This window comes from Heterodontus francisci, chromosome 9 (assembly GCF_036365525.1).
Source record: "Heterodontus francisci isolate sHetFra1 chromosome 9, sHetFra1.hap1, whole genome shotgun sequence".
Classification (NCBI taxonomy): Eukaryota; Metazoa; Chordata; class Chondrichthyes; order Heterodontiformes; family Heterodontidae; genus Heterodontus; species Heterodontus francisci.
In genome coordinates, this window is record NC_090379.1 from 75,549,880 (window position 1) to 75,574,584 (window position 24,705).

A 24,705-nucleotide genomic window follows, 5' to 3' on the forward strand; every position below is an offset into this window, starting at 1 on the left:
GCTAGGGTCAAGGATGTCACGGAGCGGCTGCAGGACATTCTGAAGGAACAGTCAGAGGTCGTGGTACACATTGGTAGCAACGACAGCGGTAGAAAGAGGGATGAGATTCTGCAACAAGAATTAGGGAGCTAGGTAGCAGATTTAAAACAAGGACCTCAAAGGTTGTAATCTCTGGATTACTCCCAGTGCCACGTGCTAGTGAGTATAGGAATAGGAGGTTAGAGCAGTTGAATGCGTGGCTGAAGAGATGGTGCAGGAGGGAGGGCTTTAGTTTCCTGGATCACTGCGTCTGTTTCTGGCAAAGGTGGGACCTGTACAAGTTGGATGGGTTGCACCTGAACCAGAACGGAACCAACAACCTTGCTGGGAGGTTTGCTAGTTGGGGGGTGGGGGGGGGGTGGGGTTGGTGTTTAAACTAATTTGGCAGGGGGATGGGATACAGAGTGGAAATACAGTAGTGGGTGATGCACAGTCAAATATAAAAGAGAAACTGAGTCAATCTGGAAGGCAGAGCAAATATAGACCTGTTAAGGCACAAGTGAAAAATGCAAGGCTGGATTGCATTTATTTTAATGCCAGGAGTCTTACTAGTAAGGCAGATGAATTGAGGGCATTGATTAGCACATGGGATTATGATATTATTGCTATCACAGAGACATGGTTGAGGGAGGGGCAGGACTGGCAGCTCAATATTCCAGGGTATAGCATCTACAGGTAAGACAGGGGAGGGGGTAAAAGAGGAGGCAGCATTGCACTGTTGGTCAAGGAGTCAATTACTGCAGTAAGGAGGGATGATATCGTAGAAGGTTCCTGAAATGAGGCCATATGGGTAAAACTTAAAAAGAAAAGGGGGGCAATCATTAGGCTGGGAATGTACTAACAGGCCTCCAAACAGTCAGGGAGAGATAGAGGGGCAGATATGCAGACAAATCTCAGAGAGGTGTAAAAATAATAGGGTAATAATATTAGGGGATTTCAACTTCCCCAATATCAACTGGGATAGTCTTAGTGCAAAAGGCTTAAAGGGGGTGGAATTCTTAAAATGCATACAGGAGAGCTTTTTGAGCCAGTGTGTAAAAGTACTACAAGAGAAGGGGCAGTACTGGACCTAATCCTAGGGAATGAAGCTGGACAAGTGATAGAAGTGTCAGTGGGGGAAGCATTTCGGGGACAGTGACCATAACTCTGTAAGATTTAAGGTAGTTATGGAAAAGGACAAAGATGGACCAGAAATAAAGTTACTGAATTGGAGGAAGGCCGATTTCAGTATGATAAAACAGGATCTGGCCAAAGTGGACTGGGAGCAGCTACTTGTAGGAAAGTTTACATCAGACCAGTGGGTGTCATTCAAAGAGGAAATAGTGCGAGTTCAGAGCCAACATGTACCCATTAAGGTGAAGGGAAGGACCAACAAGTCCAGGGAACCCTGGATGTCAAGGGGTATAGAGGATTGGATCAGGAATAAAAAGGAGGCTTATGGCAAATTCAGAGCGCTGAAAACAGCGGAGGCACTAGAGGACTACAGAAAGTGTAGGGGGGTACTTAAACAGGTAATTAGGAGAGCGAAGAGGGGGTATGAAAAAAACACGGGCGGGCATGAGAAAGGAAAATCCGAAGGCATTTTATAAGTATATTAAGGGCAAGAGGATAACCAGGGAAAGAGTGGGGCCCATAAGGTACCAAAGTAGCAATCTGTGTGTGGAGCCGGAGGACATAGGTGAGGCTTTAAATGATTACTTTTCATCTGTGTTCACTATGAAGAAGGACGATGTAGGTATAGAGATCAGGGAGGGGGATTGTGATATACTTCAACATATTAGCATTGAAAGGGAGGAAGTATTAGCTGTTTCAGCGGGCTTAAAAGTGGATAAATCCCCAGGACCAGATGAGATGTATCCCAGGCTGTTATATGAGTCAAGGGAGGAGATAGCAGGGGCTCTGACACAAATTTTCAAATCCTCTCTGGCCACAGGAGAGTTAACAGAGGACTGGAAGACAGCGAATGTGGTACCATTATTCGAGAAGGGTAGCAGGGATAAACCTGGTAATTACAGGCCGATGAGTCTAACATTAGTGGTAGGGAAACTATTGGAAAAAATTCTGAGGAACAGGATTAATCTCCACTTGGAGAGGCAGGGATTAATCAGGGATAGTCAGCATGGCTTTGTTAGGGGGAGATCATGTCTAACTAACTTGATTGAATTTTTCGAGGCGGTGACTAGATGTGTAGATGAGGGTAAAGCAGCTAATGTAGTCTATATGGACTTCAGTAAGGCTTTTGATAAGGTCCCGCATGGGAGATTGGTTAAGAAGATAAGAGTCCATGGGATCCAGGGCAATTTGGCAAATTGAATCCAAAATTGGCTTAGTGGCAGGAGGCAGAGGGTGATGGTCGAGGGTTGTTTTTGCGAGTGGAAGCCTGTGACCAGTGGTGTACCACAGGGATCGGTGCTGGGACCCTTGCTGTTTGTAGTGTACATTAATGATTTAGACGTGAATATAGGAGGTATGATCAGGTAAGTTCGCAGATGACACGAAAATTGGTGGTGTCGTAAATAGTGAGGTGGAAAGCCTTAGATTACAATACGATATAGACAGGATGGTAAGATAGGCGAAGCAGTGGCAAATGGAATTTAATCCTGAGAAATGTGAGATGATGTATTTTGGGAGGACTAACGAGGCAAGGGAATATACAATGGATGGTAGGACCCTAGGAAGTACAGAGGGTCAGAGGGACCTTGGTGTACTTGTCCACAGATCACTGGAGGCAGCAGCACAGGTGGTGAGGAAGACGGATGGGATACTTGCCTTTATTAGCCGAGGCATAGACTATAAGAGCAGGGAGGTTATGATGGAGTTGTATAAAACGCTAGTTAGGCCACAGCTGGAGTACTGTGTACAGTTCTGGGCACCACACTATAGGAAGGATGTGATTGCACTGGAGAGGGTGCAGAGGAGATTCATCAGGATGTTACGTGGGCTGGAGCATTTCAGCTATGAAGAGAGACTGAAAAGGCTAGGGTTGTTTTCCTTAGAGCAGAGAAGGCTGAGGGGGGTGATGATTAAGGTATACAAAATTATGAGGGGTATTGATAGGTTAGATAGGAAGAAACTTTTTCCCTTAGCGGAGGGATCAATAACCAGGGGGCATAGATTTAAGGTAAGGGGCAGGAGGTTTAGAGGGGATTTGAGGAAAACAATTTTCACTCAGAGGGTGGTTGAAATCTGGAATGCACTGCCTGAAGAGGTGGTAGAGGCAGGAACCCTCACAACATTTAAGGAGCATTTAGATGTGCACTTGAAACGGCACAGTATACAAGGCTACGGGCCAAGTGCTGGAAAATAGGATTAGAATAGTTAGCTGCTTGATGGCCGGCACGGACACGATGGGCCGAAGGGCCTGTTTGTGTGCTGTATAACTCTATGACTCTATGTGATGCCTTTGGAACTGGAGTAATTCCAGACATGTATATACCCTGCAGGGGGCTGTGGATCAAAATTCACAATACATTGAAGGGTTATCACCAATGTCAGGGGGCCAAAGGTAAATGACAATTGGGTGTTATGATATGTAGCCAACTCAGTATATACAAAACTAGAAATATGTTCTCTACCTTTTACAAGTACTTGGTTTGGTTGTGTCTAGAATAGGCCCAATTTTGGTTCAGTCACATGCTGGGGGACAATGTGTCCCTGTAGAAAGTACACCAGAATAATACTTAATCTTAAGATTCTTAAATTATCAGGATCGGCTCAGACAATTGATTTTTTCCCACTGGAGAAGCTTAGGCATTGAGGTGGCATGATTGCGATCTCTAAAAGTGACAAAAAGAATAGATTCTGCTGTGTGAAGAGCTTATTTGAGCTAGATAGAATGGCGAGAATTAGGGCCATCAGTGCAAACTATGAAAATAGAGTTAGATATTCTTTCTGAAGAGAGTCATCAACCTCTGTAAGAGATAACCAGAATATGCAATGAGTATGGATTCGGATTCACTACAGTTCATCAGAATGGATAAGTTCCTGCAAGTGGAAGGCGTCTTGAGTGACAGAAGGTAGATGGATTAGAAGTATCTCGTGATATTCAGTCTCCTGGAGCTAGATAATTGTCTTTGAGATTGAAGAGGAATTTCCCAGAATTTTTTTTCCTAAATTGTCCTTTCCCAAGAGGTTGTATAGTTGGGGATGGGGAATTGAGAGTGCTTGAAGGTTGCACCATGACTGACAGAACAGGCTGATCAACGAGTTGCCCTTTTCCTGTCTTTTTCTCGTATGAAGTAAAACAAAAACACTGATAGGCAGGCAGAAATACCTTCCTTGAATAAATACTGAATACTGCAAATGAAATAGCTGTCACCCACAATTTGAGTAACACTAATTTGGCACCAATTCTTTGATATCTTTTTAAAAACTTTCCCCCCTCCTTTAAAGTGCCTTGCGAGGTTTTCCATATTAAAAAGGTGCTACATAGTTGCAAGTTGTTGCACTTTTGGTAATGGTAGTGATCTTACACAGTTAAGCTGCAGCAAATTTTAATGATGCAGAATCCAGGAGTTGACTCATCTATTGCTACACGCACAAGAGTAGATGCTACAGTCACAGATAATGAGTTGAACAGCAATCGGCACGAGAAGCAACAAATCCCACCCAGGTCATGACATTCCCACATTACCTGTAATGCAACTGTTAGACATTCAAAACCGTGCAACTTCTGCTGTCACAGGCCATGAACCCTGACTAAATTCATTACATGTGCCTGGCATTCTCCGAGAATCTCTAGAGGACATAACCTAGTTAGAACATTTCCAACATCTGCTGATAAGTAATAGGAGTGCAAGACTACAATGGAGTAGAGGCTACCCAGAGCAGGCAGAATTTCATGTTTCTACACCACATAGTTTGAACTTTCAAATGCTGCTTGTGAGCTTTAACCCACTTGCTAAGCTAGTTACAGACAAGCTTTGGTGTGGATTAGATCAGTAAATTTGCTCAGCACTAAATTTACAAAGGAAATAACAGCTTCTAAAGAGTGTGTTCCAAACTGTAGAGCTGTACTGCTTGCTGGGAATATGCTCTCCAATGCAACACAGCAGCAACATTAGCACTGAGAACCAGTCCTCTGTAAATGTGCCTCGAGCCTTTCAACAAAAGAGCATGCTTTACACCCAGTTATTTGTAAATGAAAAGCCCAGATTTTGAGGTGGTATTGATGGTGAAACTATTAGCATTCACCGTCATTACTCCACTGAAACTAACAACAACTTTGGTACCCCACACTTGCACAGAATAACATGGAAATCTAGAAATTGCTGTCAGTTATTCTATGCTTCTCCACAGCGTGCATCGTTGAGACAGCCTCAGACTACAATCAATGGAAATCAATTGAATTGACGAGAATTTCCAGTCTTATGCTGTTGTTCTCCCTTTATAAACCCTTGAAAAAGTTACACCTTGTCAAATGAAGTGCAACTGGGTTTTAGTTTTAGTTTAGTTTAGAGATACAGCACTGAAACAGGCCCTTCGGCCCACCGAGTCTGTTTTAACAATGTACTAACTTCATAATTACAGCTGAACACCCTCACCGGCCCTGAAAAGCTAATTGTATATTTGTGAAAAGTCAAATTTCTCCACAGTGCTTAAAAAAACTTCCACGTTTTTAAAATTTCTTTTTTTAAAGTTTATCTTTATTTTAGCTTCTATTTGAATCCAATCATAATTATTTATTTCACTAACAGAAAATTTCAATTCTAGGTGTAGGATATTAAATGCTTTTAACTTCCTAGTTTGCTGTGTGCGAATACTTCAATTTGATTGGTTGCTTACTTGTTTGCTGACATCACTGCTGCTGCACGCCAAGACATCCCCTTGGTGCCAGATTTAAACTGCGATTGGGAAAGGGGAAAACTATGCCATAGAGATCGCTATATCTTTGTGGACAGCTTTCTTCAAAGTCATTTGCGAGTGACGTAGTTTTGCTGCTGATCTCAAAAATCCAGGCCATTAATATAAAAAGGCAATGCAGACATAAGATCGGAAGCATGTTACACTATTTTAAAATCTATTAGTAAAGTATTAAACCAGCAAGTTGCCTTTCTGTAAAAGTAGTCAGCATATTAAACTCTGAACTGCTAACGGCTGCTCACTGTTTTCTTTGTTTTGACCAGTCCAATAAAGAACCTTTTCCAATCTAAGTATCCAGTCCTGATGAACAGACCAACTTAAAGTGTTAATTAACTCTTTCCAAAAGATGTCCAACCTGGTGTGCAATTGCAACATTTTCTGTTTTATTTCAAATTACCAACATCCATGTTTTTTCTTTTCATCAGTACTTTAGAGTGGCCCTTCCCTGATTCCCCACCACAACATTCTCCTTCTTACAGACCAGGTCTGTCTGTATTTCTCTTGGTTGTCAACCAGGCCCTCTCCATCTTGTTGCTTTTTCCTTTTGAGCTCTCAGAATCACAGAATTGTTACAGTGCAGAAGGAGGCCATTCGGCCCATCATGTCTGCACCAGCTCTCCTAATGAGCATTTCACCGAGTACACTCCTCCGCCTTTTCCCTGTAACCCTGCACATTCTTCCCTTTTCATATAACAGTCTAATTCCTTGTTGATTGCTTCAGTTGAACCTGCCTCCACCACACTCTTAGGCAGTGCATTCCAGACCTGAACCACACGCTGCGTGAAAAAGTTTTTCCTCATGTTGCTTTTGCTTCTTTTACCAATTATTTTAAATCTGTGGGCCTCTCGTTCTCAATCCATTCACGAGTGGAAACAGTTTCTCGCTACTTACTCTGTTCAGACCCCTCATGATTTTGAATACGTCTATCAAATCTCCCCTCAGCCTTCTTTTCTCCAAGGAAAACAATCTCAACTTCTCCAATCTATCTTAATATAGTTATAAATAATATCTTAATTTAATTATAACTGATGTTCGTCACCCCTGGATCCATTCTCATGAATCTTTTCTGCACCCTCTCTAACGCCTTCACATCCTTCCTAAAGCGCGATGCCCAGACTGGATGCAATACTCCAGCTGAGGCTGAACTTGTGTCACATATAGGTTCAACATAACCTCCTTGCTCTAGTCCTCTAAACCCCGATTAATAAAATCCAGGATCCTGTATGCTTTATTAACCACTCTCTCAACCTGTCCTGCCACCTTCAGTGACTTGTGCACCCAGGTCCCTCTGCTCCTACACCCTTTAGAGTTATACCCTTTATTTTATATTGTCTCTCCATGTTCTTCCAACCAAAATGTATCACTTCATATTTCTCCGCATTGAACTTCATCTGCCACTTGTCCGTCCATTCCACAATCTTGTCTATGTCCTTTTGAAGTTCTACACTATCCTCCTTACAGTTCATAATGCTTCCAAGTTTTGGATCATCGACAAACTTTGAAATTGTGACCTGTACACCAAGGTCTAGGTCATTGAAATATATCAGGAAAAGCAAGGGTCCCAACACTGACTCCAAGGGAACTCCACTACAAACCTTCCTCCAGCCTGAAAAAGATCCAGTAACCACTAATCTTTGTTTCCTGTCAATTCCGTATCCATGTTGCGAATGTAACGTTTATGCCATGAGCAATAATTTTGCTCACAAGTTTTCTTTGATTCATTCCTGGGATGTGGGCGTTGCTGGCTGGGCCAGCAGTTATTGTCCTTCCCTAATTGCCCTTGAGAAGGTGATGGTGAGCGGCCTTCTTGAACCGCTGCAGTCCATGTGAGATAGGGACATCCACAGTGCTGTTAGGAAGGGTGTTCCAGAATTTTGACCCAGCAACAGTGAAGGAACGACGATATAGTTCCAAGTCAGGATGGTGTGTGGCTTGGAGGAGAACTTGCAGGTGGTGGTGTTCCCATGCATCTGCTGCCCTTGTCCTTCTAAGTGGTAGAGGTCGTGGGTTTGGAAGGTGCTGTCGAAGGAGCCTTGGTGCGTTGCTGCAGTGCATCATGTAGATGGTACACACTGCTGCCACTGTGCGTTGGTGGTGCAGGGAGTGAACGTTTGTGGGTGGGGTGACAATCAAGTGGCCTGCTTTGTCCTGGATGGTGTCGAGTTTCTTGAATGTAGTTGGAGCTGCACCCATCCAGGCAAGTAGACAGTATTCCCTCACACTCCTGACTTGTGTCTTGTAGATGGTGGACAGGCTTTGGGGAGTCAGGAGGTGAGTTAATCACTGATAGATTCCTAGCTTCTGACCTGCTTTTGTAGTCACAGTATTTATATGGCTACTCCAGTTCAGTTTTCAGTCAATGGTAGCCCCTAGGATGTTGATAGCGGAGGATTCACTGAACGTAATGCCATTGAATGTCAAGGCGAGATGGTTAGATTCTCTCTTGTGGAGATTATCATTGTCTGGCACTTGTGTGGCGCAGATGTTACTTGCCACTTATCAACCCAAGCCTGGATGTTGTCCAGGTCTTGCTGCATTTCTACAGGGACTGCTTCATTATCTGAGGAGTCACGAATGGTGCTGAACATTGTGCAATCATCAATGAACATCCCCACTTCTGACCTTATGACTGAAGGAAGGTCATTGATGAAACAGCTGAAGATGGTTGTACCTAGGACACTAACCTGAGGAACTCCTGCAGTGATGACCTGGAGCTCAGATGATTGACCTCCAACAACCACAACCGTCTTCCTTTGCGCTTGGTAAGACTCCGAACAGTGGAGAATTTTCCCCCTGATTCACATTGACTCCAGTTTTGCTAGGGCCCCTTGATGCCATACTCGGTCAAATGCTGCCTTGATGTCAAGGGCAGTCACTCTCACCTCACCTCTGGAGTTCAGCTTTTTTGTCCATGTTTGAACCAAGGCTGTAATGAGGTCAGGAGCTGAGTGGCCCTGGCGGAACCCAAACTGAGCGTCACTGAGCAGGTTATTGCTAAGCAAGTGCCACTTGATGACACTGTTGATGACACCTTCCATCACTTTACTGATGATTGAGAGTAGACTGATGGGGTGGTAATTGGCTGGGTTGGACTTGTCCTGCGTTTTGTGTATAGGAATACCTGGGCAATTTTCCACATTGCCAGGTGGATGCCCATGTTGTAGCTGTACTGGACAAGCTTGGCTAGGGGTGTGGCAAGTTCTGGAGCACAGGTCTTCAGTACTATTGCTGGAATGTTGTCAGGGCCCATAGCCTTTGCAGTATCCAGTGTATTCAGTCATTTCTTGATATCACATGGAGTGAATCGAATTGGCTGAAGTCTGGCATCTGTGATGCTAGGGACCTCAGGAGGAGGCCAAGATGGATCATCTACTTGGCACTTCTGGCTGAAGTTTGTTGCAAATGCTTCAGCCTTCTCTTCTGCACAGATGTGCTGGGCTCCCCCATCATTGAGGATGAGGATATTTGTGGAGCCACTTCCTCCAGTTAGTTGACTGAATGTAGCAGGACTGCAGAGCTCAGATCTGATCCGTTGGTTATGGGATCGCTTAGCTCTGTCTATCGCATGCTGCTGACACTGCTTGGCATACAAGTAGTCCTGGGTTGTAGCTTCACCAGATTGACACCTCATTTTGAGGTTTGCCTGGTGCTGCTCCTCGCATTCCCTCCTGCAGTCTTCGTTGAAGCAGGGTTGGTCCCTCAGCTTGATGGAATGAGAGAGTGGTGAATATGCCGGGCCATGAAGTTGAGTACAATTCTGCTGCTGCTGATGGCCCACAGCGGCTCATGGATGCCCAGTTTTGCATTGCTAGATCTGTTCAAAATCTATCCCATTTAGCACGGTGGTCATGCCACACAACATGATGGACGGACCCCCAATGTGAAGACGGGACTTCGTCTCCACAAGGACTGTGTGGTGGTCACTCCGACCAATACCGTCATGGATAGATGCAACTGTGGTAGGCAGAATGGTGAGGGTGACGTCAAGTATATTTTTCCCTCACCACCTGCCGCAGGCCCAGTTTAGCAGTCCTTTAGGGCTCGGCCAGCTCGGTCAATAGTGGTACGACCGAGACACTCTTAGTGATGGACATTGAAGTCCCTCACCCAGAGTACATTCTGCACCCTTGCCACCCTTAGTGCTTCCTCCAAATGGTGTTCAACATAGATTCATCAGCTGAGTGGGGGCGGTAGGTGGTAATCAGCAGGAGGTTTCCTTGCCCATGTTTGATCTGATGCCATGAGACTTCATGGGATCTGGAGTCGATGTTGAGGACTCCCAGGGCAAATACCTCCCAAATGTATACCACTGCGCCACCACCTCTGCTGGCTCTGTGCTGCCGGTGGGACAGGACATACCTGGGGATGGCGATGGTGGCGTCTGAGACATTGTAAGGTATGATTCCGTGAGTGTAACTATGTCAGGCTGTTGCTTGACTAGTCTGTGGGACAGCTCTCCCAACTTTGGCACAAGTCCCCAGATGTTAGTAAAGAGGACTTTGCAGGGTCCGCAGGGCTGGGTTTGTCCTTGTCATTTCCAGTGCCAGGTGGCCTGTCCGGTTTCATTCCATATTGACTTCATAGCGATTAGATACAACTGAGTGGCTTGCTAGGTATGTTGGAGGGTATGTTGGAGTCAACACATTGCTGTGGATCTGGAGTCAGTCACATGTAGGCCAGACCAGGTAAGGACAGCAGATTTCTTTCCCTAAAGGACGTTAGTGAACCAGATGGGTTCTTATAACAAGCGAAAATGGTTTCATGGTCAGCATTAGACTAGCTTTTAAATTCCAGATTTTTAATAATTGAATTTAAATTCCACGTTTTGCTGTGGTGGTATTCGAACCCATATCCCCAGAACAATACCCTGAGTCTCTGGGTTACTTAGCCAGTGACTCGGAGGGCGGAGTTCCGGACCGGTAAGTATAAAAAACTTACCTCGGGGATTCTCGGAGCGGACTCGGAGGGCGGAGTTCCGGACCGGTAAGTATAAAAACTTACCTCGGGGATTCTCGGAGCCGACTCGGAAAGCGGAGTTCCGGACCGGTAAGTATAAAAAACTTACCTCGGGGATTCTCGGAGCAGACTCGGAGGGCAGAGTTCCGGAGCGGTAAGTTACCTCGGGTGGGGGAAAAAAACTGAAAAAGTGATGTCACAGGAAAGCTGTGACCTGATTGGCTGGTAGGGAATCTGTACCGAATTTGAAAATAAAACTGATAAAAATTGATTAAAACACTAATTAACTAATTAATAAGTAGAGTAACTAAACTAGAAGGAGGAGATTACTGTATTTAGTTAGCATTTAGTATTTATTGTAGAAATCTAGCACTAGGGACCATATAGTTAAGAGTATCATAATTTAGTAAGGATTTAATAAGTATTTATTTATTTTATATTAATTAACTAATTAGTGCCAGAAATGTCAGTTAGAGGGGTGAAGTGCTTCACCTGTGAGATGTGGGAAGTCCGTGACGCTTCCAGCGTTCCGGGCGACTACATCTGCAGGAAGTGTACCCAGTTGCAGCTCCTCACAGACCGCATGGATCGGTTGGAGCGGCAACTGGATGCACTTAGGAGCATGCAGGTGGCGGAAAGCGTCATAGACAGGAGTTTTAGAGAAGTGGTTACACCTAGGGTGCAGGCAGATAGATGGGTGACCGCTAGAAGGGGCAGGCAGTCAGTGCAGGAATCCCCTGTGGCTATCCCCCTCTTCAACAAGTATACCGTTTTGGATACTGTTGGGGGGGATGGCCTATCAGGGGAAAACAGCAGCAGCCAGAGCAGTGGCACGACGGCTGGCACTTTTGTTCAGCAGGGAGGGACAAAGCGCGGAAGAGCAATAGTTATAGGGGACTCTATAGTCAGGGGCACAGATAGGCGCTTCTGTGGCCGTGAAAGAGACTCCAGAATGGTATGTTGCCTCCCTGGTGCCAGGGTCAAGGATGTCTCTGAACCGTCAGGGGGCATTCTGAAGGGGGAGGGTGAACAGCCAGAGGTTCTGGTACACATCGGTACCAATGACATAGGCAGGAAGAGTGATGAGGTCCTGCAGGGGGAGTTTAGGGAGTTAGGTAGAAAGTTAAAAAACAGGACCTCTAGGATTGTAATCTCTGGATTACTCCCTGTGCCACGTGCCAGTGAGGCTAGAAATAGGAAGATAGTGCAGCTAAACACGTGACTGAGCAGCTGGTGTAGAAGGGAGGGTTTCAGATATCTGGACCATTGGGCTCTCTTCAGGGACAGATGGGACCTGTACAAGAAGGACGGGTTGCTGGAGGGGTACTAATATCCTGGCTGCAAGGTTTGCTAGCGTCACTCAGGCGGGTTTCAACTAGTGTGGCAGGGGGGTGGGAACCAGAGCAGTAGGACAGCTAGTGAAATAAATGAGGAGGACATAGTAAATAAGGCCAGTAGGACTAAGGAAGAGCAGGCAGAGAGATGTTGCTGAGCACAGCGGGACTGGTGGTCTGAAGTGCATTTGTTTCAATGCGAGAAGTATAACAGGTAAGGCTGATGAACTTAGAGCTTGGATTAGTACTTGGAAATATGATGTTGTTGCTATTACAGAGACTTGGTTGAGGGAACGGCAGGATTGGCAGCGAAATGTTCCAGGCTTTAGAAGCTTCAGGCGGGATAGAGGGGGATGTAAAAGGGGTGGGGGAGTTGCATTACTGGTTAAGGAGAATATCACAGCTGTACTGCGGGAGGACACCTCAGAGGGGTCATGCAGCGAGGCAATATGGGTGGAGCTCAGGAATAGGAAGGGTGCAGTCACGATGTTGGGGGTTTACTACAGGCCTCCCAACAGCCAGTGGGAGGTAGAGGAGCAGAAATGTAGACAGATTTTGGAAAGATGTAAAGGTAACAGGGTTGTGGTGGTGGGTGATTTTAACTTCCCCTATATTGACTGGGACTCACTTAGTGCTAGGGGCTTGGATGGGCCAGAATTTGTGAGGAGCATCTGGGAGGGCTTCTTGAAACAGTATGTAGATAGTCCAACTTGGGATGGGGCCATTCTGGACCTGGTATTGGGGAATGAGCCCAGCCAGGTGGTCGAAGTTTCAGTAGGGGAGCATTTCGGGAGCAGTCTCCATAATTCCGTAAGTTTTAAGGTTCTTGTGGATAAGGATAAGAGTAGTCCTCGGGTGAAGGTGCTAAATTGGGGGAAGGCTAATTATAACAATATTAGGCAGGAACTGAAGAATTTAGATTGGGGGCGGCTGTTTGAGGGTAAATCAACATCTGACATGTGGGAGTCTTTCAAACGTCAGCTGATTAGAATCCATGACCAGCATGTTCTTGTGAGGAAGAAAGACAAGTTTGGCAAGTTTCGGGAAGCTTGGATAACACGGGATATTGTGAGCCTAGTCAAAAAGAAAAAGGAAGCATTTGTAAGGGCTGGAAGGTGAGGAACAGATGAAGCACTTGAGGAATATAAAGACAGTAGGAAGGAACTTAAGCAAGGAGTTAGGAGGGCTAAAAGGGGTCAAGAAAAGTCATTGGCAAACAGGATTAAGGAAAATCCCAAGGCTTTTTATACATATATAAAGAGCAAGAGGGTAACCAGGGAAAGGGTTGGCCCACTCAAGGACAGAGATGGGAATCTATGTGTGGAGCCAGAGGAAATGGGCGAGGTGCTAAATGAGTACTTTGCATCAGTATTCACCAAAGAGAAGAACTTGGTGGATAATGAGCCTAGGGAAGGGAGTGCAGATAGTCTCAGTCATCTCATTATCAAAAAGGAGGAGGTGTTGGGTGTCTTGCAAAGCATTAAGGTAGATACGTCCCCAGGGCCTGATGGGATCTACCCTAGAATACTGAGGGAGGCAAGGGAAGAAATTGCTGGGGCCTTGACAGAAATCTTTGCATCCTCATTGGCGACAGATGAGGTCCCAGAGGACTGGAGAATACCCAATGTTGTGCCTTTGTTTAAGAAGGGTGGCAAGGATAATCCAGGAAATTATAGGCCGGTGAGCCTTACGTCAGTGGTAGGGAAACTATTAGAGAGGATTATTCGGGATAGGATTTACTCCCATTTGGAACCAAACGAACTTATTAGCGAGAGACAGCATGGTTTTGTGAAGGGGAAGTCGTGTCTTACTAATTTGATTGAGTTTTTTGAGGAAGTGACGAAGATGATTGATGAAGGAAGGGCAGTGGATGTTATCTATATGGACTTTAGTAAAGCCTTTGACAAGGTCCCGCATGGCAGACTGGCACAAAAGGTGAAGTCACACGGGATCAGAGGTAAGCTGGCAAGAAGGATACAGAACTGGCTCGGTCATCGAAGACAGAGGGTATCAGTGGATGGGTGTTTTTCTGAATGGAGGGATGTGACTAGTGGTGTTCCGCAGGGATCAGTGCTGGGACCTTTGCTGTTTGTAGTATATATAAATGATTTGGAGGAAAATGTAACTGGTCTGATTAGTAAGTTTGCGGACGACACAAAGGTTGGTGGAGTTGCGGATAATGATGAGGATTGTCAGAGGATACAGCAGGATATAGATCGGTTGGAGACTTGGGTGGAGAAATGGCAGATGGAGTTTAATCCGGACAAATGTGAGGTAATGCATTTTGGAAGGTCTAATGCAGGTGGGAGGTATACAGTAAATGGCAGAACCCTTAGGAGTATTGACAGGCAGAGAGATCTGGGCGTACAGGTCCACAGGTCAATGAAAGTGGCAACACAGGTGGATAAGGTAGTCAAGAAGTCATACGGCATGCTTGCCTTCATCGGTCGGGGCATAGAGTACAAAAATTGGCAAGTCATGTTGCAGCTGTACAGAACCTTAGTTAGGCCACACTTAGAATATTGCGTGCAATTCTGGTCGCCACACTACCAGAAGGACATGGAGGCTTTGGAGAGGGTACAGAGGAGGTTTACCAGGATGTTGCCTGGTCTGGACAGCATCAGCTATGAGGAGATTTTGGAAAAACTCGGATTGTTTTCACTGGAACGACGGAGGTGGAGGGGCGACATGATAGAGGTTTACAAAGTTATGAGTGGCATGGACAGAGTGGATAGTCAGAAGCTTTTTCCCAGGGTGGAAGAGTCAGTTACTAGGGGACATAGGTTTAAGGCGCGAGGGGAAAAGTTTAGAGGGGATGTGCGAGGCAAGTTTTTTACACAGAGGGTGGTGAGTGCCTGGAACTTGCTGCCAGGGGAGGTGGTGGAAGCAGATACGATAGCGACGTTTAAGAGACATCTTGACAAATACATGAATAGGAAGGGAATAGAGGGATATGGGCCCCGGAAGTGCAGAAGGTGTTAGTTTAGGCAGGCATCAAGATCGGCGCAGGCTTGGAGGGCCGAATGGCCTGTTCCTGTGCTGTACTGTTCTTTGTTCTTTATTCTTTGTTCTTTGACAATACCACTATGCCACTGCCTGTTGTGCGGCATTGCATCAAACGCCTTTTAGAAGTCCATGTGCACTACATCAACTGCATTGCCCTCATCAACCCTCTCTGTTACCTCTTCAAAAAATTCCAGCAAGTTAGTCAAACATAATATTCCCTTAAGAAATCCATGCAGACTTTCTTTAATTTGTCCATGTGAATATTAATTTTGTCCCAAATTATTCTTTCTCGAATTTTCCTCAGCACCGAAGTTAAACTGACTGGCCTGTAGTTGCTGACCTTATCTTTACACTCTTTTTGAACAAGGGTGTAATGTTTGCAATTCTCCAGTCCTCTGGCACCACCCCGAGTTTGAGGAAGACTGGAAAATTATGGCCAGTGCCTCCACAATTTCCACTCTCACTTCCCTCAGTATCCTTGGGTGCATCTCATCCGGTCTTGGTTCCTTATCCACTTTAAGTACAGACCGCCTATCCAATACCTCCTCCTTATCAATTTTAAACCATTCTCGTGTCTCAATTACCTCCTCTTTCACCACTGCCTCGGTTGCATCTTCTTCCTTAGTAAAGGCAGATGCAAAGTATTCATTTAATACCTCAGCTATGCCCTCTGCCTCCATGTGCAAATCCTCTTTTTGGTCCCTAATCGGCCCCGCTCCTTCTTTTACCACCCTTTTACTGTTTATATGTCTATAGAAAACTTTGAGATTCCCTTTTATGTTAACTGACAGTCTCTTTTCATACTCTCACTTTGCTTTTTCACTTCCCCTCTGAACCTTCTACATTGAGCTTGGTTCCCAATAGTATTTTCTAACTGGCATCAGTTGCAAGTATTCTTTTTCTTCTTTATCTTAATCTCTATCTCTTTTGTCATCCAGGGAACTCTGGATTTGTTTACCCTACCTTTCCCCTTCGAGGGAACATTCCTTGACTATGCCTGAACTATCTCTTCTTTGAAGATAGCCATTGTTCAGCGACCGTTTTTTCTGCCAACCTTTGACTCCAATTTATTCATCCCAGATCCGTTCTTACTCCGTTGAAGTTAGCTTTCACCCAGTTCATTAATCTTACGCTAGATCATTCTTTGTCTTTTTCAATAGTCAGCCTAACCCTTATGATACAATGATCACTGTCCCCTAAATGTTCTCCGACGACCACTTGATCCACTTGGCCCACATCATTCCCAAGAACCAGGTCTAGCAGTGCTTCCTTTCTCATTGGACTAGAAACATACTGCTGTGGAAAATTTTCCTGATAACATTCAAGGAACTCTTGCCCCTCACTGCCCTTTACACTACTACTATTCCAGTCCATGTTTGAATAATTAACATCCCCCATTATAATTACTCTATAATTTTTGCACCTCTCTGTAATTTCCTTGCAAATTTGTTCCTCTACATCCTTCCCACTAGTTGGTGACCTATAGACAACACCGAGCAATGTAACTTCACATTTTTGTTCATAAGAACATAGGAGCAGGAGTTGGCCATTCAGCCCATCGAGCCTGCACTGTCATTCAGTATGATCATGGCTGATCATCCCCTCCAATGCCTTTTTCCCAAACTGTCCACATATCCCTTTATGTCATTGGTATTTAGAAATCTGTCAATCTCTGCTTTAAACATACTCAATGACTGAGCTTCCCCTGCTCTCTGGGGTTGACAATTCCAAAGATTCACAACTCTCTGAGTGAAGAAATTTCTCCTCATCTCTGTCCTAAGTGGCTTCCCTCTTATTTTGCAATTGTGTCCTCTGGTTCTAGACTCCCCAACCAGGGTAAACCTCTTACCTGCATCTACCCTGTCTATCCCTGTAAGTATTTTGTAGGTTTTAATGAGATCACCTCTTATTCTTCGAAACTCTCGAGAATACAGGCCCAGTTCCTCAATCTCTCTTCATAGGACAATCCCGTCATCCTGGTGAACCTTCATTGCACTCCCTCTATGGCAATAATATCCTTCCTAAGGTCAGGGGTCAAAACTGCACACAGTATTGCAGGTGTGGTCGAACCAAGATTCTATACAATTGAAAGAAGACTTCACTACTTCTGTACTCAAATCCTCTTACAATAAAGGCTAACATACCATTAGCCTTCCTGATTGTTTGATGCATTTGCATGTTAGATTTCAGTGACTTATTGACAAGGACACCCGGGTCCCTTTGTACATCTATACTTTCTAATCTCTTACCATTTAAGAAATACTGTACACATCTATTCATCCTCCCAAAGTGGATAACCTCACATTTGTCCACATTATATTCTATTTGCCATGTTCCTGCCCACTCACCAAGTCTGTCCAATTCCCCTTGAAGCTGCTTTGCATCTTCCTCACAACACACATTCCCACCTAGTTTTGTGTCATCTGTGAACTTGGAAATATTACATTTGGTCCCCACATCCAAATCATTGTTTTCTGCCTGTTAACCAATCCTTAATCCATGCTAGTATATTACCTCTTATCCCATGTGCTTTAATTTTGCTAACCAACCTTCTGTGGGGGACTTTATCAAAAGCCTTCTGAAAATCCAAGTATACCACGTTCACTGACTCCCCTTTATCAATTCTATTAGTAACATCCTCAAAAAACTCCAGCAGGTTAGCCAAACATGATTTCCCATTCATAATTCCATGGTGACTATGCCCAATCAGATCATTATTATCCAAGTGTCCATTTATCCTTTAGAATAGATTCTAGCATTTTCCCTGCTACTGATGTAAGGCTAACAGGTCTGTAGTTCCCTGTTTTCTCTTTACCTCCCTTCTTAAATAGTCGGTGACATTTGCGACCTTCCAATCTGCAGGAACAGCTCCAGAATCTACAGAATTTTGGAAGATGATCACCAATGCATCCACTTTCTCCATAGCTACCTCTTTTAACACTCTGGGATGTGGAATATTGGGTCCCGGGGACTTATCAACCTTCAGCCCCATTAATTTCTCCATACAATCTTCTTACTAATACTAATTTCCTTCAATTCCTCATTCTCCCTCGTCCCTTGGATCTCTAATTTGGGAGATTTCCTGCATCTTCCTCATTAAAGGCAGACACAAAGTAATCATTTAGCTTCTCTGCCATTTCGCTATTCCCCATTATAAATTCTCCTAACTCTGCCTGTAATGGACCCGCATTTGTCTTCGCCAAATGTTTTTTTTTTACGTACCTATAGAAACGGTTACAGTCTGTTTTTATGTTTTTTGCTTGTTTGCATTTACATTCTATTCTCCTTTTATCAGTTTCTTCGTCCTCCTTTGCTGCATTCTAAACTCCTCCCAATCCTCATGTTTACTACCATTTCTGGCAACTTTATAGGCCTTTTCTTTTAATCTTATACAATCCTTAACTTCCTTTGTCAGCCACAGTCGACTCCTTAGCTCTAAACAAATAAATTTTGTCCTCGATCTTTCTGGGACATCCTTTTTCTCCAGCAGTGTAATGGTCTCCTTAATCAATACCACAACCCCTCTCCCTTCTTTCCCTTTCCTATCTTTCCTGAACAGCTCGTATCCAGGAATATTTAACAGCCAGTCCTGCCCTTCTTTGAGCCTGATTTCCGTTATAGCCACGACATCATATTTCCACGTCAATCTGCGCCTGTAACTCACCAATCTTATTCGCAACACCTTGCATTCATATACATGCACATTAACTTTTTCGCAGCTGCTATTGTCTATAATAGTATATGGTCATTTTACAAATCTGGTCACTGTCCCGAAACGTTAACTCTGCTTCTCTTTCCACAGATGCTGCCAGACCTGCTGAGTGATTCCAGCATTTCTTGTTTTTGTTACAAATCTGGTACTGCTCTCTATCTCCAAACGCAAAGCAAATTCTGCCTGAAACAGGCCAAATAATTAATGTAAGAGAATTATTTAACTGAAACAGAAAAGACATATGGCATATTCAAGAAGGAACAATTACTTATCAACATGAGACAATCTACAGACTTATGGGTCATGAGACCTTGTCACTGTGATTTCATATGTAATGAATCATCATTTCCCTTCAAGAAAAAAATTAATGCATTTCTAGAGAAAGAGGGGATAGATGAATCTTGTGAGAAGGTAGGAAGATACAGTTGAGATCGACAGAAAAGATAGCAGGCTTGTTGACCAAATGGCTTCTTCGTGTTCCTAAAATTCCCTCAGCTTTCTTCCAAATATGCACCAGATGCACCTTATGTGACATGTTGCTCACCAGGCAGAACACAGCACTTACCCAGTGACCTCACCTAAAGCAACAAACCTCAAACCAGTCCGCTTCACCAACAAACCCCTTATCCAGTGCACCTCTTCTAATAAAGCGCAGTCCTTACCCAGTGCACCTCACCCACACAATGGGCTGGATTTTATGTGGCTGCCGCCGAGTGCGGTGACGGCCGTTGATATGACCAGGTGAGAAAGGTGTCTCGGCCTCTTTTCAGCCTTCACCTGGTCTTATTGTAACAGGGTTTAATTTTTAAACACACTGGGCTGAATTTTATTCGGGTGCCGCACTCCACAGTGGCGCCCTTTAAACTCAGTGCAGTGTCCGCATTCAGTGGCCGCCGAGGAACCCCCGTGATATTTCACACGGGGGCTCATTTAAATAGAGGGGGCGGAGCAGCCGCCCCCGATGATGTAAGGGCGCAGCTGCCGCATCCCCAGCGACAGAGTCCGGGGCCATGCGTAGATGCCAGCACAATTTTTAAAGGGCTTCAAGCTCTTCAGTTACATTTTAAAATTTAAAGGTCCCGGGAAATGAAAATAAATTTAAATTTCAACTCTAAATCCCATCTCCTAACCCCAATGACAAATTTATATATTAATTGCCTTCTCCCCCATAATAACCTTTTATTAGTATCCAGAACTTTCCTCCCTGAAATTAGTTCCCTTTGACCCTCAACCCCTTCCCACCATCCCTACATCCAATTAAAATTGATTTCCCTGCTCCTCCACCCTTCCCGCCCTGAAAATTCTATTGGTCCCCCCTCCTGACCAGGTTCTCGTCCGGAACTCCATGCGAACTTCCAAAGGTGCACGGAGCACAAACGGCAGCTGTAATATCGGAGTGGGACAGCCGCTGCCTGCAGGTAGGTTAATTTGAATTTCATTAGCCCTCATTTTAATATGGAGATTTAGGGCCTGCCTCCTGGCAGCGGGAGGGCCGCACCAAGGTCCCGCTGCCGCCAGTAATATGCGGCTGGCCCTTCTCGACATCAAGGGTCGAGGTGGACCTCTCACCGCAGCATTTTACCGACGCCGCGACCCGCGACGTCGAGGGGCCGGTAAAATTCAGCCCACTGTGTTTTGAGCTCCCCCTTGGTGAATCCTTGTTCACCACTTTCCAATTATAAGGCAAAGAAATGAGCACAACCAGGTTTTCTCAAGTTTAAAGAAGAAAAGTGAAATTTATTTCACCTTAAACTCAAACTCTAATTTGCTTAACATCTACAGATACACACTGGGCCCCATGCTAGCATGCATACGCGATACGCACATGCAAATAGGGAGAGAAAAGAGCTGAAGAAAAAATAAAGTAGGGAGGTTTGAGGAAATATCTGAAGAGTTTCTTGTTTACTGTGCTTCAAACACACTATAGTCCTTTTGTAAGTAGTCTTGTTTTTCATTGGTGCCCAGTATTCTTCTGAAACCTTGATCATTGTAGAAGACTTTTCTCTCTTGGGGTTCATGTGTCTTCAATGGGCCTTCAGTTCCTTGAGAAAAAGATGGGAGCAGACAGGAGAGAGGTGTTCTCAGTCCCGGAGAAAAGAGCTTTCTGAGTTTTAAAACTCTGTGGCAAGTTCAAATTCAAAAAAACTCCAAGTCAGTTAGTCATGTGACTAAACTGGTATGACTACGTTTGTATTCGGCCATCTTAGCAGTTAACCTGGAATGCTAGCCTCTCCACTTTCACCGTCTGGTAATCAAAAGCCAATTGTGGGTTAAATTGGAGTAGGGAGTGGCCCCTTTGTCCATTCAAGTACTGTCTGTTACTATGCAAAAAAGGTCTTTCTGGCAACGGGCCTGACAATTCCTTGTGATAGGCCCTCTTTTCTTCCCAGCAGCAATTTTAAGTTTTAATGTTCATGTGGTGAAATAATGTGTGCCTCATTCTTGGCAGGTGGGGGCCTGCATCACGCCGTAAAAGATGGCGGCCCACATGCACAGCATTCACCCATGATCTCAAACGTGGTGGCTCATTAACATGCCCGGGGCACACCAACCCCGGTGATGTGGAGGGGGCAGGCAAGCAGCCCTGGCAACGACGTCCAGCACCCCTGCGCAGGTGCCGCTGCCATTTTGAAAGGGCTTAGAGCCCTAAATAACAGTTTGAAGCCTTGAAGGCAAATTGCATTTAAAAGTACTAAAAATAATTTTAAAAATCTTTCCATCCACTCTCCCACCCTCCCCAACATTTAATTCCTTGCCCACTCACCCTCCAAAATACTTAACTTGAATATGTGAACTTCCCCCACCAAAGTTCATAAACTCTAACCCTCAACCAATCCAAAGAGTTTGACCTCGCTCCCCTCTCCCACACTGCAAAAATTACCTCCTCCCGACTCCCCACAGGAGTCGCGCCTCATTTCCTCGGACAGGGATCCGAAGGCACATCAATGCCGGCCACCAGGATGAAGATCGCAACCTGCTGTCTGAATCACAGCGGCCTGCATATTAATGAATGGTAAGTGCCCATCTGCATATTGTAATCCGGGTCCCATCGCCGAGCGGAGGGGGGGCCGACACGAGGCCTCACCGCCGCCATCAACATCGGGACGGGCCCTACCGTCGTTGGGGTCAGTGGCAGGCCTCATCCGGAGCAATCTTCATGCCCCTCCCCCAAACCTCCGCCACCATTCCCAATGTCAGGGCCCCTATAAAATCCAGCCCAATATATCCCTCATCTCCCACAACATGTGTTTTGTCTAGTGCACTTCTCCTTCCACAAATAAACATGGATGATAATGTGCACCAATTTTCTACCAGATTTTTCAGGTCAGGGGAGAACTATTTGACATTTTGCAAATTTCTGAAATAAAGACAAATATTATGTGCTGAGTGATAAATTAACTGGACTCTACATTAGAATTTCACAATTTGTCAAGACCATTTACAATTCTTATTTTCTGTAAATTAGTCAGTCTCCTTTAAAATAATTTTCAATGACTTTATATACACCCATTTTATAATCTGGGTTTCCATTGTAACTCCACCTAATGCATTGTACAATATTAAATTAGTAATCTGCCTGTGTTTATGAGCCCAATGTATACATGCTTGACTAAGCTAATAATCCTCATCATTAATAAGGTATAAATGCCACATTGTAAAGACATTTAGGAAATTATTTGTTCGACCAAACTAGGTCAATTTTTCTACAGTTGTAGTGCTTTATCAATTTATATTGAAAACAGGAGAGTAATTTTATTCTGATCAATGTGTAATTCCTTTTAACAAGTTATCCATTTTAATGAGACTGCAGGTTTCTCATCATCTCTACTAGATGTGGCCCAACCCAGCCATAGCTGGCTAAGAAAACAGCTTGACAAATGAGGCAATCCAAATCCAAGCACAGCAGCAGGTCCCTAGTGGTTAACTTGCAGGCTGCATTTGCAGCACAGTGCCTCAGCTGTCTCCTCAGACATCTCACTCTTCCCAGCAGCCACCGCACCACAACCACTGTCTGAGGCTGTGGCCAGCTCCCCTTAAATTACTGCTCCTACATTATTTACAACCAAGTGGGATCACAAGTAAGGACTGTCTGTCGGCATACACAACACATTTTAAAATGCTTTCAAAGTCAAAAATCATCTTTCCTATGATTCTGCTTTATTGGCAAATATATCTGATAGTCTGAGGTCTGGGTTGTAGTGGATAACAGATGTATGATCAGACTAACTAAAAATTTCAACATAACACAGAAGGTACAGATGAAAGAGAAAATAATCATCTTGCCTCAGCCAGATGAGACCCAAAAGCCAGTAAAATACTAATTTACTATCTGTCTTTGTAGGCTTATCATAAAGCACATTGAATCTTACATTTCACAAAATGCCACAATTTGAAGTCTGAAAGATGTTCTTCCTTCTCACATTAAACATTAATATAATGAAGATATATCCACAAATACACAATTCCAGATTTTACACATAAACAACTTGGTCTTACTGTAACAAATTATCTTAGGTAATATATTTATTACCATACATATTTTAATACAGTGTAATAAAGAACTATAATGAGAATTTTTAATCTCCTCAAAATTACCGATATCAAATATATTTTTCATTACCTCAACATGTCGTGATTTACATTATATTAATCTACATCAACTATTGTAAATGTTAATGCCATGAAAGGCCAGCTTAAGGCTAGAACTAAATTAGAATTGTGCTGCTAGCTGCAGGATGAATTTACAACTATCGACAGCACTTGCAATAAAACACTCAGCCCTTTGGTATGTGGAAAGCTTATACCTACACCACTGCTACCTAGAATGAACAATACAAAATAATGCAAGCGTGTGAAAGTACAGCTATAATTATATGTGTCATTAATAAGGCATTGTTATATTGTTCAACATCCTTGCCTTATAATACTTTTGCCAAATCAGTTAAGATACATTTTCCAATTAAGTAAGAAAAAAGTTTTTTTTGAAACAAATTAAAAAGGCTTGAGTCTGTGCATCAGGAGTCTAGGCCTTCATCTTATTCCCATCTGCAGAGTACAGTGTATTGCTGCGGCAGCCTCCCTCACAAGATATAAATAATGCCAAACACAAAGAAAAAAATCTGTGTAGGCGTATCCACAGCAGCACATTGTCTCAGACTGCAGAAATAAACTCCAATCAACAATTGTTATTTTTAAAATAAAATAATAAAATGGTAAAGAACTTACCATTTCCCTTTATACCATCTTTCCTTAGGTTTGTTCACATCGGTAAGGATGCGCTAGGAGGTGCCTCGTTTGACCTGCTGCATGCTGCTATGACATCAGTCAGATGATACAGCTCATTATAGGACAGACTACTGTTACTATGGAAACTGAGATGTGATGTGAATTTCTACTGCAGGCCCATTGGCACTTAGAACAAGGTGGTCCCTGAATGTGCTGACACTCTTTGGCTAGAGACAACAGTTTTCTATAATAAGGGAGAACAGAGGGGGATCTGCTTCACAGCACAAATCTTCCTGCAAGTCAGAATGTTTCATTTGTGACATGGACTATTTGCAGAAACAAGACAACATTGAAATAACAATGTGTAGTGTGCCTTCTTGGAAACATTTACGAAAGAGAAAAGGATCCTAATATGGCAAAAAAGACGTTTGGTTAATTATCAAAAAATAAACTGACCACCAAGAGTTGAGGGGGTAAATTTTAACTTTTGCCACTGTATGGAAAACTAGCAGAAGTGTTTTAACCCTTTGTCATACACAATGGACAAGGAAATCAGGTGGGTGTATAACA